This window comes from Pinus tabuliformis, chromosome 9 (assembly GCF_031772625.1).
Source record: "Pinus tabuliformis cultivar Carrire ecotype Pingquan chromosome 9, CPIR1, whole genome shotgun sequence".
Taxonomy (NCBI): domain Eukaryota; kingdom Viridiplantae; phylum Streptophyta; class Pinopsida; order Pinales; family Pinaceae; genus Pinus; species Pinus tabuliformis.
This window is the reverse complement of record NC_142307.1, coordinates 558,019,556-558,038,721: the sequence shown is the minus strand read 5'-3', so window position 1 is coordinate 558,038,721 and position 19,166 is coordinate 558,019,556.

Sequence of the window (19,166 nt, the reverse complement as noted above, 5' to 3'; positions counted from 1 at the left end):
TGAAGGTGGTTTTAAAGGTAGCTATAATTTTTCCATTTCTCCTAAACTCCTCTACAACCTTCAAAAAATATTCCCTAAGAACATCAAAGAGATCTAGTAATAATTCCACTAACTAGCCATTCACACTAGGGATTTTATCCTTTTGAAATCTATGGAGGACCTCCTTTAACTCTTCTTCAGATATCTCCTCAATAAGAGAATGATTGTCTTCCTCCTCCATAAATCTAGGGAAGAAATGTGCCACTCTGACAATTTTTTTAATAGAGGTGCCTTCCACTACCTGAAACAGGGACTGAAAGTGATTTCTCCCTAATTTAGCAAGGCCCTCAAATTTTGACACCCTCATTCCATCTTAATCAATCATACTCCAAATTGTGTTCTAAAACTTGTGCCCTTTAGCTTAGGCTTGAAAGAATTTTTTGTTTAAATGTCTACATTCCAACAAAAAAAATATGCTCTTTAATCTCCAAGTCACTTATTTTGAGTTGAGTGGGGATTTGTTTCGAGCTTCCTGTCAGAACAAAATCTCTCAATATTCAAGACTTGAGAAACCTTCTCCCCTAGAATTTTCCACCTATTTTAGTTCTTGCTCAACCTGGGTGAGCGCCCATTCCTCCTCATGTCTCTTCTTATAGGCCCAAACCTTAGTAATCCATTTGATTAGTTTTATATTTTCTTCAAACTAGCATGCAACTGAAACCCTCAATGAAGGGTCAAAGGGCTTCCAATTTCCCTTGACTATATTAATAAACCCTTCCTATTTTAACTAGGTGGAATTAAATTTGAAAGGGCTTGTTGGCTTTGGGTTAGGGCATTTGATTTCCAAGAAAATAGGGGAATGGTAAGATAACTCCCCAATGTCCACACATTTCCTAATGAGGTTGTGCCTTGTCAACATCAACTCAGGTATCTGGAACCAATCAAGTCTTTCTAGAATCTACTCCTCCCCTATTCTTTTGTTCCTCTCAATAAATTTTAGCTTGACAGGTTCTACATTGATTGACTTGTGTTATATGAACTTGTGAGTAAAATAATTGGCAAGAGGGTTAGATCAATCCCTTGAACCCCAAACTTTTAAGGCTTCCAAAGAAAATTTTAGATCACCGTCTATAATTAATGAATCAAAATTTAGAAATATCTTAGCAAAAATTCTATCCCGGAAAATTGATCTATCTAGCTAGGGACCATAGACATTGATGATTATCAAGGTTGATCCCATCTCTTCTAAAAATAGTTCTAGGCCTTAACCTAATTGAATACTCCAAAGATTTAATTCCTTGAGATGAAAGGGTTCCATCCAATAGTAAATCCTCTCGATCTCCCTTGAACATCTAAACCTATGAACTTCCAATTATTGAACATGGAATCCAACACACAAGAGATCATTTTTTCTCCCCCTGGGTTTCTTCAAAAAGAATGATCTCGAGATTGTTTAGTAGCAAAACCATATGCAAAACAAGTCTTTTAAACGAGCTTTCCAAACCTCTACAATTGAGGGAGAGGATTTTCATGAGGAAACCCCTCCAAAGACTTTTACTACTCTAGGATTTAGATTTTATGATAAATGACTTCCTACCTTGACCCTTTCCTCCCTGAGACTAAATTTCGAGTCTCCCCAAGCCCCCCACTAAGCTCTCTAATAGGCCCTAGGACTTGTCCAAAGCACTGAATATAAAGGATGCAAATGTATTCTAGATTTTCTAAGAAACTTCCTATAAATGTGACATTGGCCAAAGAAGGACCTAAATCTGCTTGCGGACAAGGAAAAATATCCAAGGTATGAGAAGGGGATGATATTGTAGGTCCACGAAAATTTGAGGCTTTAGTAATTTTTACAATATCTCCTTCTGACCCCAATCCAATAAAATAATGAAGTGAAAAGATAAAGAACAAGAGGAGATAAAGATACTCAAGGGTTACTAATTATACACAACTTGACATGGATTCATTGTAGCATCCCCTACTGATGCTTGGGTTGTATTCTCCCTCTATGTTTCCATATCTAGATAGAGACATGCCAAATTACTAATGATAATGACTATTATATTTGACTATACGCCATGAGTCCTCAAGGTCTGACTTGTTCATTACTTGTTGACAGTGTCGAAAGCACCTATAGTGAGGGAATCTTCCCGATATGAAGTCCTAATTAGAGCTCACATTGTTTGGGATAGGAGCCCCATTTAGAATATGGGCCTGACCACTATTACAGTGATCTTAAGGATATGCCTTGGATGCAAAAAACAACACAACACATCATACACATAACATTGACATTAGCAAGTAAGTAAGCTTTGTGATACACCAATTGCAATGTATAAAAGAGATTTCCATAGAAGGAAGAGAAAGAGTGAGCCTATAGAAAAAAAGTAATAGTACTATCTTAAAAGAGACACACAAGAGTGAGGAAAGAATCGTTAGTTAACTTGCAAAATAGTTCATAAGATAACAACGATCATGAAATCAAATAAACAGGCACATTCAACAAGATATATACTAAAGCCAATAAAATAGTTCATTTTCTTCAGTGTGTATGAAAATATCATATACCAGAAATATTAAAAGAATAGTCTTACAATATCCATGATACATGCATGAAAGTGTGTTGGCTCTGAGAACTTCTGATGTTTAAGTGAAAGTTCCAAGTACACAATTACAATGCTGAAAAATAGCCCAATAATGGAACATGAATCCACCACTTGCTTCTCCATAGAATGATCTTCTCTCCTATGCTAAGTTAGATAAGACAAGGCTAGCTCTCCAAAAGTCCAAGCCATTTGCTTGAATTATGAGGGTTTATTTATAACAAGTGAGGTGGCCTTTCATGCCCCCTTGTGACTCTTGAGCTCCCTCATGACTCTTGAGCTTCTATTGCCTTTTGAACTTGTCTTTAACCTTTGAATTTACTGATGACTCTTCATATTCCCTATGTGACTCCTGGACTCTCACTTTACACATTTTACATTTTCTCATTATTTTCAAAATATAAAATTACAATAAGACAAAAATGTGGCTATTAGACATAAGATAAAACAATACATTATGCTAAACTTATGGAAATTGTAACTCGACGACAATAACATGCAACTTTGTAGTAAGATATTGATGCCAAGATTCGTACTTTGATGTTATGTGCTCAACCTTCACTGGTACATTCGAACTGTATCTTATTCTACCCTCCAGTGCATTTGGATATATGGTCTTGGAATTCATTTGAATGTTGCTAAACAACATGATCAACTTCATATGTATCTTAGATGGCTCGGTCACATACTGCAGAATAGATTATTTGGTCGTCTCAAGCTCATCCTAAGTGGTCACATGTTTGATGTTGTAAATAAATGTTCTATTTCTTGCTTGATAACACTCATGTCCTTCACTTCTATAAATGTTCCAGCAGAAGGTATCTTGTGCATCCTTACCAAGGCATCCAATCCATTATACAGTCTTGAATATGATGTTATGGTGTTGGTGGCCAAAGAATTGAGTTGCTCATAGATCTATAAAAACATATTGATTTCTGCCCTACCCATTTTAAACATATAGATGTTATGGTGTTGGTGGAAAATGTATGGAACTACTCATAGATCTATATAAACATACTTATTTTTTCCCTATCCATTTCAACATCTTGTCTACTTTTCTTGACCAACACTGCAGGCGTATTAATATACTAGGTGCCCTAGTCTTGGATCACATCTATGGTTGAGTAATATATCTTCAAGACCTTCACCATCTTCTGTGACCGATTCTGAACTTCATCTAAGATCACCACCCCCTCATGTAGATTGACCATCTCGTCATATAACTGCTTCATGGTGTCCTCCAGTGGCTTGATACTTTCAAGTGTAACCACTTTCAACTCTTTTATGCCAGCACTAGTGGAATACAATCTTTGATTCTTAACCATGAGATTATCAACATGTTGCCTTATAGTAGACAATTCCTTTTCTAATTGTTTATTTTCTCACATCGAGAAATTAATTTTCTACTTAGTATCTTCCACAAAGTATACATTTGCTAATGTGACTACTCTTGGATTTTTCCTAGTATTCAACACAATTACTCTTTCTTTGTTGATGGTGATAGGGTAATGAGGGTCTGCTGACGGGTTGGAATCTTTCGCCAACAATCAAGGGGATCTCCCCGCTGTATCTTCCCAACTAGAACCTACAACATTTGTGATAGGGATCACTTCCGGTATGTAGGCCCGACTGTCGTTCAGTTTTGTAGAGTTTGCTTCGAATGAAGGTGAAATGTGAACTTAATTGAAAGCATGAACCTCAATAAATACAAGGAAATAATTGAAAAATATCCTATGTCGCATAAACCATGAATAGCCAAACCATAAACAACATAAACCTTATGTAAAGTTACTGTTAGCAGGCTTTAGATAAGACTCATGTATTCCAAGATAAAATGCTTAACAATTGTAAACTAGTTCACAACGATCAAACATTTATGAGCATACGTAACTGTGCAATCAAAACATATTATACCAATACCAAAGAAATAGTTCATCGGCACGAGTATAGAGTTAGTGAATCAAATACCATTCATACGAAGCAACACAAAGTTTGGAGTATGAAACAACATGTGAGAAGACCGCAAATCAAATAGCTTTCAGGAACATTCGATCCATCAAGTGAAGAAAATACTCATGGCATTAGCACATAAAATATTTGAAGAATCCACTAGTGGAAATGTACAATCACTCCTTGCATATATTAAAATCACATAAATTCTCTCAAGCAATGTATATCTCCAAAATAGTCCTCAGCAAAAGGTCCTTACAAATGAGGCATAAGGGTATATTTATAGGGTAAGAGTGACTCTTGGCCTACCCTTGACTCTTGGACTACCTCATGACCTTTCGTATTCACAAACATGACTTTTGGCATTCTACATGACCTTTCATATTCACAAGGTGTTCTATGCTACTGTAGAAAAAACGTCACAAAAATCGCTATCAATCTAATTCACTAATTTAATAATGGCAAGTTTTGGAATGTCAAGCCCGAGCTGTTCTGTCAAATATGTGTGCCACAGGTTGTATTCTGCTGCAATGGGAGTGATCTGTGGCTGGTCTTCATCATGTCGGTGCAGGCACTCGAGTGCATCTGGGATGAGGGTGTTCCATTTGGCATGCACCTGATTATTCAAGGTTACCAGTTTGGTGTAGAGCCTCACTGGTTCTACCACATAACGCGTGATATTTTCTCTAGTGATCGGCATGTCCTTCATACGGGTTGCTTGTTTATACGTCTCTACGAATGCCTGTACTTCCTTGGTGATCTCATCCTGCTTCCTTACCTGTCCAACTTCCCCTATCGAGGGAACTCCATGTAATTGGATCACTGATTCCAAGCCGCTAAACAGATGCCTGTAGGATGCCAGTACCCTCTCCACATCTTTGGTTAATTTGTCTTTGGACTGAATTTTGATGCAGATTTGGACCTTAGTATTTTGCATGGTGATCCAATCTTTCTTAGGGACCACCGTCGGTGCTCCAGGGTACTTGACAGACCATTCATGTATCCTATCCAAAGTAGTCATAGCCTCTTTAAGCATGGCGACTCTTTCTTTTGTGTGGGCTTGGATGGCCACGATGGGGGCTACAATGTGGTGTAGTTTAGACATCTCCTTGTAGACTACTTCCATGGCCTCCCCCAGAGTCTTCATTTCTGCTTCAATTGCTGCTTGGAATTTTGTTGCGCTTGTGTGTATTAAGCAGAGTGTCACGTTCTCTTCCTCCATCTTCTTCTTCTCCTGCTCTACCATGATGGCCTTTGTTAGGATGCATAAAGCCTATTCTGCAAATCCGTAATCTGTTTTCTCATCCGGGCTACATTGTGTTCCGAGGCAACAGTGAAAGTTGTCCCGACTGAGGTGATCATTGGAGGATTTGTTGTAATGTTAGCCACAATATCCTTGGCCGTGGTTACTGACAGGGGCTCGGTTGGGTTTCTACTGCAATATTTCTTCCTTTCTTGTCCGATCTTGAGGTTTATTTCATTGAAAGTGAATCTAGTAAGATCTAGGACCTCTTCGTCCTGATCCTCCGAGATACCCAGCTCTTGGAGTGGAAGGTGTCCGCCAGTGAGGGGAGTAGTAGGAGGTACATCTAATGGAGGAAGCTCACTTTGTCCAATACCTAGGTCAGTTTTTTTGCTAGTCTCCCCTTGTTCACTTTCCCTAGCTTCCTTTTCCTTATCCCTCCTAAGATCTTCTTCCCGTTGCCTTTTTTCTTCCTCTGTTAGTGCCCATTGCCTCTCTAGTTCATCTTCCATGTTCTTCAGTTCTTGTTCTAACCTCCTATTCTCCTTTTTCCTTCTCTCCTCAACTTCTTCTTCCCAATTTTTCTTCTCTTCCTCTTCCCTATTTCTTCTTTCCTCTTCCTGATTTCTCTTCTCTACCTCTTCTTGTACTCTCCTTTCTTCTTCCCATTTCTTTTCCCGCAATTGCTTCTCCTTTTCTTGCTCTTCCTGCCTTCTCCTTTTCTCACTCTGGCTCTAGTTACTAGAATCTTGAGGTTGTTTGCCCTCCAGCTCCCTTTTCCTCTTGATATCTCGCTTCTTCCTTGCCAATCTGGCATTTCTTTTTTCCAGTGTAGCATCCTCCTCCTCGTTGTCTCTCATGGGGTCTTCAACCTCTTTCCCTTTGCGCTTCTCAGATTCCCCGATGCCTGTTGGTGCCTCGTGCTGCTTTTTCTTTATGGCGGAAGCTCTTTCTTTGAGGCTCATGTCTTCCTCGGAATCATCTTGGGGCTCATCCTCTGCGACCCGTTGTTCACTTGGGATGAGATTCCTTGTAGAATTATACTAGTTTCTAACCCCGTCTTCAATATCCTTTTGGGTATGAGAATACAACCAACTGAATTTTCCTTTTTGCAATGGGCAGCCACAACTTTCTCCATATCATATGTTCAGTAGTTTAGTGTTATGAAATGGCTTCCCTTAAGTGGCTCGGCCTCTGCCTCCACCTGTTTGAAATTTTCTACCACGTACACCCCGATGGTGAGAGGGAAGACATGTCATGGTTTCTTTTTGCCTTTGTTCAATATCTTTGAAAACCCTTGCTTCATTTGACAGCAGATCTCTCGCAGGAGCGTCTTGTCTGTGGAAAACCTAGGTAGGGCATGCAAAGGCTTATGGGTACCAAAAACTCTAATGAACGTTCCTTCCTCACTGGGAAACCAATGTGCTACCTTGACTACTGTCTTCATAGCCCTCTTAGACATGCATGGTGGTTCTTCCCTAAATAATAGTTGGTACAATGGGTTGATGAAAGTTTCAGAGATTATATCTCGCATGCCTTTGTAACCTGTCCCAAAAAAATTTGTAATGGTTGTGCATGGGGACTTCATAGCTCTTCGTGCAACCCAGGGAGTAGTTACAAATGAGGTTGGGGTGACTTCCTTATATAGTTGTGGTTGCACGTGTGAGGTCGCACGGGTTTGTCATGAAACTTTGTGACCTATGCGACCATGCAACTGGATAAGTAGCAAAGTCGCAAGGCTCTTATAGTCGCATCCATGCATGGGAGGCAACGGTGCGACCTTGCGACCTATGTGACCTTGTGACCTAGCGGGTCGTGAAGTCACAAAGGTCGCATAGTCGCATCTATGTTTGCATGAAGATGGTGCAACCTCACAACCTATGCGACTCAGATGGTCGCAATAGTCATAAGTAAGTATGAGGAGGAAAATGTGACTCCATGACTTGTGCAACTTGTGAGTCGCAATGGTCGCATAGGTCACGAGGGTCGCAAGGCTTTGGCTTAGTTGCGTTCCGATGCCATGACCAACTGACTAAGGCAGGAACTAGCGACCTAGATTTATTTAGCATAAAACTTAGACTTTTCCTTAGGTTCTTTGATATTGTTGAACTCTTGAGTAGGACCTGGCAAGGCCAGTGGCTCTGCCCAGTATAGGGGCTCCGAAAATTTCAGGGTTCCCAGAATTTTGGAGGGTTTGTTGCAGCAGCTACAACAATTGGCGATTCCGTGGGAGACTCCAGGATCTTTTACACCTTCAGGCCTAGCTTAAGGAGACTTTAAGTAAGTGTGATTCATGGAGCTGTGGGTCCCACTGATGGTATTTGGGCCTCCACTTCGAACTTGGTCAGTTGTCCCAGCCTACATAACATGGTCTTTACACACGAGATAGAGTATCACCTCCCGCTGTCCTAGGAAAGAAAGGGGAAGCTGAAGCTACACTATGAGCTTTTGAAGTTTTCTTGGTATAGTGGTCATGGTACTCTGGTGTTGCTCTGCTGCGAGCGAGCCTGAACAATACCCCGATGGAGTCACTACCTAGAAATTGCGAATGTTTTTCTGCTGCCAGCAAGCCTGGTCAATACCCCAGCGAAGTTGTTGCCTCACCTCTTTGCACAGGAAGCCTTTCTCGGTCATTTAGCCCTTATTATGAAATGGATGGAGCTGCTCATTGGCACTTATTTATCTATGCATATACGCACTTATTTGGTGGTGGCTCAAACCCTGGGTGGACAAGGGATCCCAACTTATTTGACTTGAAAAGAGGTTGTTTCTAGTTTTTCAAAGACCTTATTGTTTTCCCAAGATATATGTATGCTCAAGACTGGTTTCTTCAGTTTCCCTTTCATTCCCAGAACCACAGATGGGCTAGAACAATTCAGGACTTTTCAGCCATGTAAGCAGTTGGGTCAGACCGATGTGAGCGGGAGCGAAGACCGTGTGTGCCATCGAGTTCCCCATTATCACCAATCTGGCATACTAGGTTTTTCGTCGTGACTTAAGTCTTGGCCAGTAAATGGTTCTGGAGAGCATCCACGGGAGCCAATATGCAGGGACATTCCAACCTCTACCTGCCATCTTGAATTTATTCCAAAAGATAACAAGAAAAACAAACAAAAAGCAATACTGATGGCAAACAATGACTATCTAAGAAAACAAAAGGAAACTATAGTACAAGGTGGGGCCAACAACTTTGGGGTTGCTAAGTTAAGTAACATTTCAGGTCATGGCCGTTCTCCAGGGGGGATTCCACTCATCCTCCGAGGGTTTGCAATTTGAAGGTGTGATGGCCAATTTTTTCTATGATTTGGAAAGGCCCTATCCACAAAGCTTGGAATTTTGTGTGCTTACCCTTGTCCTCATGGGCCCGATCCCACTTAAGCACTAGATCACCTACATTAAACTCGTGGGACCCCGCGGATTTTTGTCAAACCACCTCTTGATCTGTGCTTGATGGATGGCAAATTTTTCCTTAGTTTTCAATCTTTCCTCTTCCAATCTTACCAAGGTATCGATTTGGATTTGAATGATAGGACATGGGGAGCCTTGCGACTCTTGAGCCAGTCTGAGGGCAGGTAGGTACAGGTTGGGTGGTAGAATGGCTTCTTTCCCGTAAACTAGGAAGTAGGGAGATGTGTTGATTGATGTTTTGGGAGTGACCCGGTTAGCCCATAGGGCGTTACTGAGGGTGTTGTGCCAATTCCTCTGTTGCGAAAGCAAGGTTTTCTTGATGATATAGATGAGGTTTTTGTTGGTTGATTTTGCTAGGCCATTCCCTTGAGGATAGTAGTTGGCCGAATTATTCAACACGATGTTATTTTCTAAAGCAAAATCATACAATCTTAAAGACAAAAAAATAAGTAGCGTTATCAAAGACAAGAGAGGTTGGAACACCAAACCTAGCTATGATGCACTACTTAATAAAGGATATTACCTCATTGTCGTTAACCTTATGCAATGGGATTGCCTCTACCCATCGGGTGAAATAGTCGGTGGCTGTGAGTATGTACCTGTGTTGTTTTGACGAGTTTGGCATGATCTCCCCTATGATGTCTAACCCTCATTGCTGAAAAGGTTCCTCAACCGCTATGGGTTGGAGCGGGGCAGATGACCTTGCTTACCTGCCTATATGTTTCTGACAGATAGGACACTTCCGAGCATATGCATGAGCATCCTTGAATAGTGTGGGCCAGTAGAAACCTACCTACATGATCTTATGAGCCGTGGTGTCACCTGCATAGTGACCTCCTGTAGGCCCATCATGTAGATCTTTCAACACTTGTTGGGCCTCATCATATTCTAAACATCTCAGTAATATACCGAGGTGGTTCTTTCTGAAAAGGTTTCCTTAAACCATTTGATATGAGGCAGCCTTGAGCCTGACGTCTCTCTTCTATTTGGCGGACATAGCTTCGGGTAAAGATCCCTGCACTAGGTATTTCTTTAAATCAGAATACCATGATGAGGCATTGTGCGAGCTGAGGAGTTCATTTTGGTACATTTTTATTTCGTGTTCCCATCCTTTTGTCTCATGGGTCGGTCGATCCAATTCCATGTTTTGATGATCGGCCGCTTTAGCGGCCAGTTTACAGAGTCAGTGTCCTTTCATGGTGTGGGAGGGTTTGAATTCCAAATCATATTCCTGGAGGGAGGTCATCCAGTTGGCTCTCCTCTCTCCCAGCTCTTGTTGTACGAAAAGGGATCTGACGGCTAGGTGTGGGACCATTACTGTGACATGGTTTTTCAGGATGTATGGTCTGAAGTGTTTCACTACTTTGTAGACTGCATATGCCTGCTTATCAATGTCCGGGTAGTTTAGCTCCATGCCTTGGAGTCTTGTACTAATGAATGATATAGGATTTTCTTCTTGATCATAGTCCTTTTGTGTAAGGACTACGACCAATGATGAATTTGAGGTGAAAGTGTATAAGATAAAGTCTTTGCTGAAATCGGGGCTGGAGAGGGACAGAGCTTCCACGATCATTGTCTTAATCCGTTCAAAAGATTCCTTTTCCTCTTGATCCCATTTCAATATTGCATCCTTCTTTATCATGTTCTATAAAGACAATTTGCACAAAATCTAAAATAAATTTGCAAAGAAAAATAATTTTTCCGAGGAAATATTGCATACCTTTTTTGGTGCTCGGTTGAGGGATCTGTGCTATAGCTTTTACGCGGTTGAGATCTATGGTGATTCCATTCTTGATGATGATGTGGCCCAGCAGGTTGCCTTCTGAAACCACGAATATTCTCTTCTTAGGGTTGAGGGAGATCCCATATTTCCAACATCTTTCAAAAATCTGCTTCAAGTGATGAAGGTGGTTACTCCTTTTCTTTGAAAAGATGGTGACATCATCCAGATAGACCACCACACTCTGACCCATAAGACCTCGAAAAGCAATATCCATCACTCTCTGGAAGGTTTCCCTAGCATTTATCAGTCTGAAAGGCATACGGTGAAATGCGAACGTCCCCCACTTTGTTCGGAATGTTGTTTTGATCCGATCCGGTTTGGCTACCAGAACCTGATTATAACCGGAGAAGCCATCTAGCAGGGAGAAGACTTCGGATCCCGAGACGGTTTGGAGGATTTTCTCCATGGAGGGGATCGGGTAGTTATCTTTGTCTGAGGCTCGGTTAAGGTTCCAGAAATCGACGCATAGACGTATCTCCCCGGATTTTTTCGCACTGGCACCAGATTAGATACCCATGTGGAGTGCCTGACCTTGAAGATAATGTGAGCATCCAACAATTTCTTGAGTTCCTTTTGGATGAGAGGTTCTAATGCGGGATGCACCTTCCTCAATTTTTGTTGAAACGGCTTGGCCCCTTCTTTGGTAGGGATGACATGCTGAATAATTCGGGTATCATACGTCTTCAGGTCATCATATGTCCAAGCAAAAACATCACGGTATTTTCTAAATAAGCTAATGAATGCCTGTCTTTCTTCTGGGGTGCACCCTACCCCCAAGTTGACATACTTGGGGTTAGACTCGGTCCCGAGGTTGATTTTCTCGTGTGAGAGAGTTGAACTATGAGTTTTGGTATTCGGAGGACCTCTAAAATGGCTCTAGAGGTCGAACAATTTCTCTAATGTCACCACCCCTTTAGGTAAGGGGTTTCCTTTCCACGAACCTGCTTCTTCTTGTAGCGATCTCTCATGTTCCTCTTCGTCAATAACTACGTCTTTGAATACTTCCGCATTTGTCATGAATTCCAAAATCTGTTGGTCATCACTAAAAACGCGAAAGTTAGTTATGTTGTCGAGCACTGTAGGTTTATACATAATTTCAATAGAAACCCGTCTCTAATGGGTATGAACCTAGTTGCAGCATTAGCTAAAGTGTCAGCAACAACATTATTAAATCTAGGAACATAAATGATGTTAAAATCTTTAAATGAATATATGAGACACCATACCTCTTGTTGGTAATTCTTGAGGTGCGGTGACAAACAATGAATGGTATTGTGTACCTATCTTGTAATGATTTCAAAATCCCCAATAACTTTCAGGCAGTCTGCTTTTAGGTCAATGGCCTTTTTGAGGCCGAGGACCAATGCTTCATATTCTGCAGTATTGTTGGTGCATTGAAACTCCAACCTGCAAGAGATCAGGAATTTGTTCCCTTTGGGGTCTAGCAGGACGCACCCTGCTCCTGCTCCATTGTGAGTTTTAGATCCGTCATAATACAATGTCCATGTCTCGGTACTGAGGGAAGGTAAACCTGACATATGTAAATTTAAGGAACAAACTTCACTATCGAGGCTTGGGGTTTGCATGGGAATTTCAATCTGGGTATCCTAGGGAACGGTTGATGTCTGGGGCTGATAGCACCCAAACAGGGACTCTAGGAGGCACACTCGTAGTTCTTGTTGGGCATAGCTGATTGGCTTGTTAGAGCCCTCAAGGTCGGTTACGGTGTGTTTCATACAAGGCTCACTATTGACCCTGATTTGGTTATTCCTTCCCTTGTAAGGTAGCCACAAGTGAGACCAGTCTATGGCGAAGTAGCCCTGAAGTTTACAAGACCAATCTCTACTGAGAAGAAGGTCGTAGGCCTCTGGAATGTCTACGACTATTATGTCAATGCACTGGTGAACTTGAGAATCAGAAGATAACTGAATGATGACATTGTTTAATTCTCCTACAACCGGGACTTGAGACCTGTCGAGTTGGATAATTTTGGCATCAGTCTTTTCTGGTTGAATATTTAGCTTCTTGCATACCAACCAAGGCATGACGTTGGTCGATGCACCAGAATCGATGAGGCAGTTGTGCACATTAAAATTGAACATCTCAAAGGTTAAGAGGAAAGGAGGGGTCAAACCTCTCGAGTTTGTGTTTGCGGCGTTCACTATAGCTTGGAGGTCGACCACGGCTGGGGATCGACCTGTAGAGTTCCCTTTGTTTGATGTGGAGGGTTTTGAAGGAGTAGGAGGGAAAGTGAAGGCCTTGGCCATTAACTCACGCTGACTAGCCAACTTGCATACCTCATACAAAGAGATGTTAGCTCGATTTTTCTTCAAATCTTCGATGATATTGTAATCTAAAGCCATGGATGGAGATTCTTGTGTTAAGTGTTGCGTTGTCGAGGTGGTTTTAGCCATAACCCCTTTAGCCGAATTTCTAGGTGTGGGTGAGTCTCCTTTTGTACTGATTGGTGACTTGTTTGGACTTACATCATCCGTCCCTCTAGGAGAAGAAGTGGATGGCTGGCTGGTATTGGTGGGGGGTAGGATCCATCATAACAATGCTCTTTTCTTGTCTTCCAGAGTAGAGTCTGACACAGTACCTTTACTCCTAAGGTTGTAACTTTTGGGAGGTTTTGGGGGGGCATCTCCAACAAAGGCCTCTTGAGCAGTGCACACTTCCCCCCCACGGATGACATCGAAGGTTAACACAGCAGATGGAGTATCATCGTCGGGAGGGGAGTCGTCCTCTTCAGAATCGTCAGTATCTTCTTCCCCTTCCTCGGTGGCTTGATCTTCTAACAGCTAGGTGACTACGACAGTCATGTTATGGAGCCACTGCGGGTAGGTCTTCTCAGAGTGGGAAGCCTGATGGAAAGTGCAGAAGTTGTATTTTCCTAGCTCCTCCACTTTGAAGGTTGAGCTGGTTGTTTGTGAAACTTTATGGGGGAGGTTGTTAGTTTTCTGGAAAAAGGGCTTAGCGAGCTTTGCTCCTCCTGAAGCGTCACTAGACCTTCTCTTTAGCTCAGACACTTCATTAGTTAATTGTTTTAGGGATTTGGTTAGCCCCTCAAAATCGAAGGAATCTTTTTCTTTATCTACGCTTTTACTTGATGAAGCCTGATTCTTCTTCCTGAAGGGCTTTGTATCTTCACGGGACTCGTGCTCTAAGACACCGATAGAGAGAAGATCCTTTTCGACTTCGAGCGTAGCAGCAAAGTTCTCTACCAGGGTGAGTTTTGCTTCACGTTTAACGAACGCAGAAATATCCCTGGGAAGGGCCCTGGTGTAGTAGTCAATCATGATGGAATCATCAACGGCTACATCCATAGGGAACTTATTCAAAATCGTGGTGAAACGTTGATTGAAATATTTCACCTTCTCTTTCTTATGACATTTTAGTGTGTTGATCTCAATGAGAAGCATAGAAGGTGTCTTGTCTTTTGAGAATTTGTCCACGAAAGTTTTTTGAAACTCTTCCCAAGTGCAAATGGAAGCGACGAGTAGTGATCGATACCAAGTGGCCGCTTTATTTTCAAGAGTGTGTGGGAATAAATGACATGCTACATCGTCGTACTGGACCTTCATCATTTTCAAGGCTAGGTAAAAATTTCTAATGTGGTCATCAGCTGAGGTCCCTTTCTCAGGGTCGAACTTAGCATGTCATGGAGCAGGCCTCTAAGGTTCAAAGGATATTGAGCCATCCAGGCCAGTGGTGGTGGGCAGTAGTTCCCTTTAGGGTTGAAAAGGAGGTGGCGGTCATTATCTTCTGGTTCACTATCCATGCCTGATCCCCCACTAGTGCAAGGGGCTCGCCTGCCTTCTCCTCGAGGCACTCTGAGGTGACCTAAATCTTGAGTGTTTCTCACATTCCTGGTATTCCTCAAGTTTCTCAGGACATGTTGATTGTTGTAGAAGTTTATGCGGTCTCTAAGATAATCCCCAGTTCCCTGTCCCAGGATTCCTTGAGTGCCCCCAGTGAGAGGTTGGTTGTTAACAGGGGTCTCTTCGGTGATGCGTCGATCGTTCCCCAGCGTTTCTTCCCAGTATGATCGGTTATTTCCACCAGTGAAGGTATTCTTAGGGTCACCCCCTTCATCTTTGGGTTGGATTTCCAACCCTTTGATAGATAGCCTCTCAACCGCATTCGCATAGTCATTGAGCGCTAGGCCGATTAACTGCGAGATAGAGTTAACAAGAACGCCTTGGTGCGTGTGGTGAACCGCGGAGGTGTGCGCATTGGACAGGGAGTTAGTGGTGGGAATGCATTTCAGACCCCTAATGAATTGTCGAGTAATAGGGTGCAGAACCTTGAGTTGTTCGCTAGTGACTTCGAACATGGGGAGCTCTTCTCCTCCGAGAGCATCTTCAAGAGGGGGAATTTGGGGTTCCTCCTGGAGTGGCCTCATGAAATATGGACCATAAGGGGGCTTCTATGGTATCTCAGGAGGTGTGGAAGGATGAGGTTGGCTGCTACCTTGATCGAAAATTTTGGTGTGAGGGCGTGAATTAGTACTTGCCATGGCCCTCCTTCTAGCGCCAAATATGTTGACGGGCTGGAATCTTCTGCCAACAGTCAAGGGGATCTCCCCGGTGTAGGTTCCCAACTAGAACCTGCACCATTTGTGATAGGGATCCCTTCCGGTATGTAGGCCCAACTGTCGTTCATTTTTGTAGAGTTTGCTTCAGACGAAGGTGAAATGTGGACTTAATTGAAAGCATGAACCTCAATAAATACAAGGAAATAATTGACAAATATCCTATGTCGCATAAACCATGAATAGGAAAACCATAAACAACATAAAAATTATGTAAAGTTACTGTTAGCAGGCTTTAGATAAGACTCATGTATTCCAAGATAAAATGATTAACAATTGTAAATTAGTTCACAACAATCAAACATTTATGAGCATAAGTAACTGTGCAGTCAAAAATAGATTATACCAATACCAAAGAAATAGTTCACTGACACGAGTATAGAGTTAGCGAATCAAATACCATTCATATGAAGCAACACAAAGTTTGGAGTATGAAACAACATGTGAGTAGACCACAAATCAAATAGCTTTCAGGAACATTCGGTCCATTAAGTGAAGAAAATACTCATGGCATTAACACATAAAATATTTGAAGAATCCACTAGTGGAAACGTACAATCACTCCTTGCATATATTAAAAGGACATAAATTCTCTCAAGCAATGTATATCTCCAAAAGAGTCCTCCGCAAAAGGTCCTTACAAATGAGGCATGAGGGTATATTTATAGGGTAAGAGTGACTCTTGGCCTACCCTTGATTCTTAGACTACCTCATGACCTTTCGTATTCACAAACATGACTTTTGGCATTCTACATGACCTTTCATATTCACAAGGTGTTCTATGCTACTATAGAAAAAACGTCACAAAAAATGCTATCAATCTAATTCACTAATTTAATAATGGCAAGTTCTGGAACGTCAAGCCCAAGTTGTTTTGTTAAATATGTGCGCCACAGGTTGTATTCCGCTGCAATAGGAGTGATCTATATCTGGTCTTCATCATGTCGATGCAGGCACTCGAGTGCATCTGGGATGAGGGTGTTTCATTTGGTATGTACCTGATTATTCAAGGTTACCAGTTTGGTGTAGAGCCTTACTGGTTCTACCACATAACGCGAGATATTTTCTCTAGTGATCGGCATGTTATTAGGTCCCTATACTACTAGTGTAACCCCTTATTGTTATTAGTACAACCCCCTTATTATATTTTTGTGCCCATTTAGTCCCCATATTGTTATTAGTGTGCCCCATAGAAGACCACTATTGTTATTATTGTGCCCTTACATTATTATTGTTATGTCGGCTCTAATTATATTATGACCCCTTAGAATCCTATATATAGAAAGGAGGTCTTTTCATTTGTATCATCTAAGAATTTTTCATTTGTGTAATGTAAAGGAGGTTGGCCCCTCAGAGACACTTATTTCTAATGCGTTGATCTATCTTTTCTATCTTTTTGTGAGCTGGTTTCATAAAATTTGGTATCAGAGCTTTGGATTCTAGGGTTTCACTGCTCCAAACAAGTCATCGTGGAATTTTCGCTATAACTTTTTTCTGCGACGTTTGAGAAGCTAAAAAAAAAAACCATTTGAGAAGAAATCTCACTGAACCTCAGGTCCAAATTTCAGATATTTTCTCGCTTTATGTTTGGAGATATGATCTAAGGAAGTTATGGTTTTTGCAAGCTCCATAATTTCATCTAAAACAGGTTATTGTGGAACTTTCGCTATAACTTGTTCGCTACGAAGTTTCAGAAGAAAAAAACAAACCGATTTGAGAAGAAAGCAGTGTAAATCTCGGGTCCGAATTTCAGATCCTTTCTCGCTATATTTTCGAATATATGATCTAAGGAAGATAGGGTTTTTGCAGACTCCCGAATTACATCTTAAACAAGTGACCTTGGGAAAATCGTCATAACATTATCTCTGAGCATCATATTGAAATTTTGTAAGAAGTTACAGAAAGAGGGTGAACTTTAGTTTTTTGTGTATATTTTTAGATCTGAAGGTCAAAAAAGTGACATGTGGCACTTCATACAAGTTCGATCTTCTGAAAAGGTATATAATCAGGTCATCTTGGGAGATTGTGCATAACTCTTCCTTGCATAATCCGATCTTGCTCAGACTTGTGGGGCTAGAAAGAGGACTCACAAGGCTACTGCAGGACAAAATTTCAAAATTCGAAGATCTGAAATTGTAGAGTTACAGTCATTGCAATATTGAGCTCCTAAAACCAAGAAAAAGCAATATGAGGAAGTTTGATGTCAAGGATCTGGTAAATTGGATACTACATATGGAGCAATATTTTGATCTACATGAGGTGCAACTGTTAAAAAAAGTACATATGCATCTTCATATTTAGAACCGGAACAATTTTTATGGTATAAAGGGATTTTTTTTCTCGTAAACCACTTGTTACGTGGTCAATTTTCACGAAGGAAATGGTAGCACATTATGAGGATACAAAGAGAAACACCTTCTTTAGCAAATTGATAAATCTCAAACAAAAGTGCTCAATGGAAGAGCACATTGAGGACTTCCAAAAATTGAATATAAGGGTAAATGATATTCTAGAGAATCAAAGGATTAATGTCTTCATAGGGACTTTAAAGGATAACATTCAACATGAGGTTCGTCTTTGGGATCTTGATTCATTGGAGAAGGCATTCAAGTTGGCAAGAAAAATTGAAAGCGGAATTATGGAAACAAGGAATCCCATCACACACAACTATAAATATGGAAATGTTTTTTCTCCTAGCCTTCCACGACCTACAAGTTTTACACCACGACAATTGGAAGAAAAAAGAGAAAAAGGGCTTTGTTACATTTATGATAGCAAATACACTAAAGGTCATAAGCGTACTAAGAAGAAATTATTTTACAGAGATTGTGAAGAGGAGGAAGAAAAGGATCAAGAAACATTAAAAGAAGAAGATATACAACAGGAACAAACCCTAGAGAAAGAAGAAATGAATCCGACCATATCTTGTAAAGCATTGGCAAGAATTACCACTCTTCAAACTCTCAAGGTAGAAGGACATATCAAGAAGAAAAAGGTTCAAGAAGTGAAATATCACATCGAGAAAGAAGAAATTAATCTGACCATATATTGTAATGCATTGGCCGGAATTACCACTCCTCAAACTATGAAGATAGAAGGAAATATCAAGAAGAAAAATGTTCAAGAAGTGAAAGATCACATCGAACATCAAGAAATGAATTCGACCATATCTTGTAATGCATTGGAAGAAATTACCACTCCTCAAACTCTCAATATAGAAGGACATATCAAGAAGAAAAAGGTTCAAGAAGTGACGCAGGAAAACCCTTCTTTTACCCATAGTATGCATATTGAAATGCATAAACCATTTTTCCCCATTAATTAATATGACCTACCGGGTCAAATCTTTAGTACATTATGGTTAAGGCCCCTTTTATTAAAACTCAGTGGAATGATTTATCAAACTAACCATAGATCAACCCTTAATCAATCCTTTCATCATCGGGACACAATGACTGTTATAATCCTTTTTTAATCTTTAATATCGGTGCTCTTTATACATCCACTATCATTAAACTTTAGTTAATCTTAATGCCCGCACATATAACTAAACCCCAGAAACCTTTATTAACTTTGGGTCATACACAGGCTTAACCCACAAAT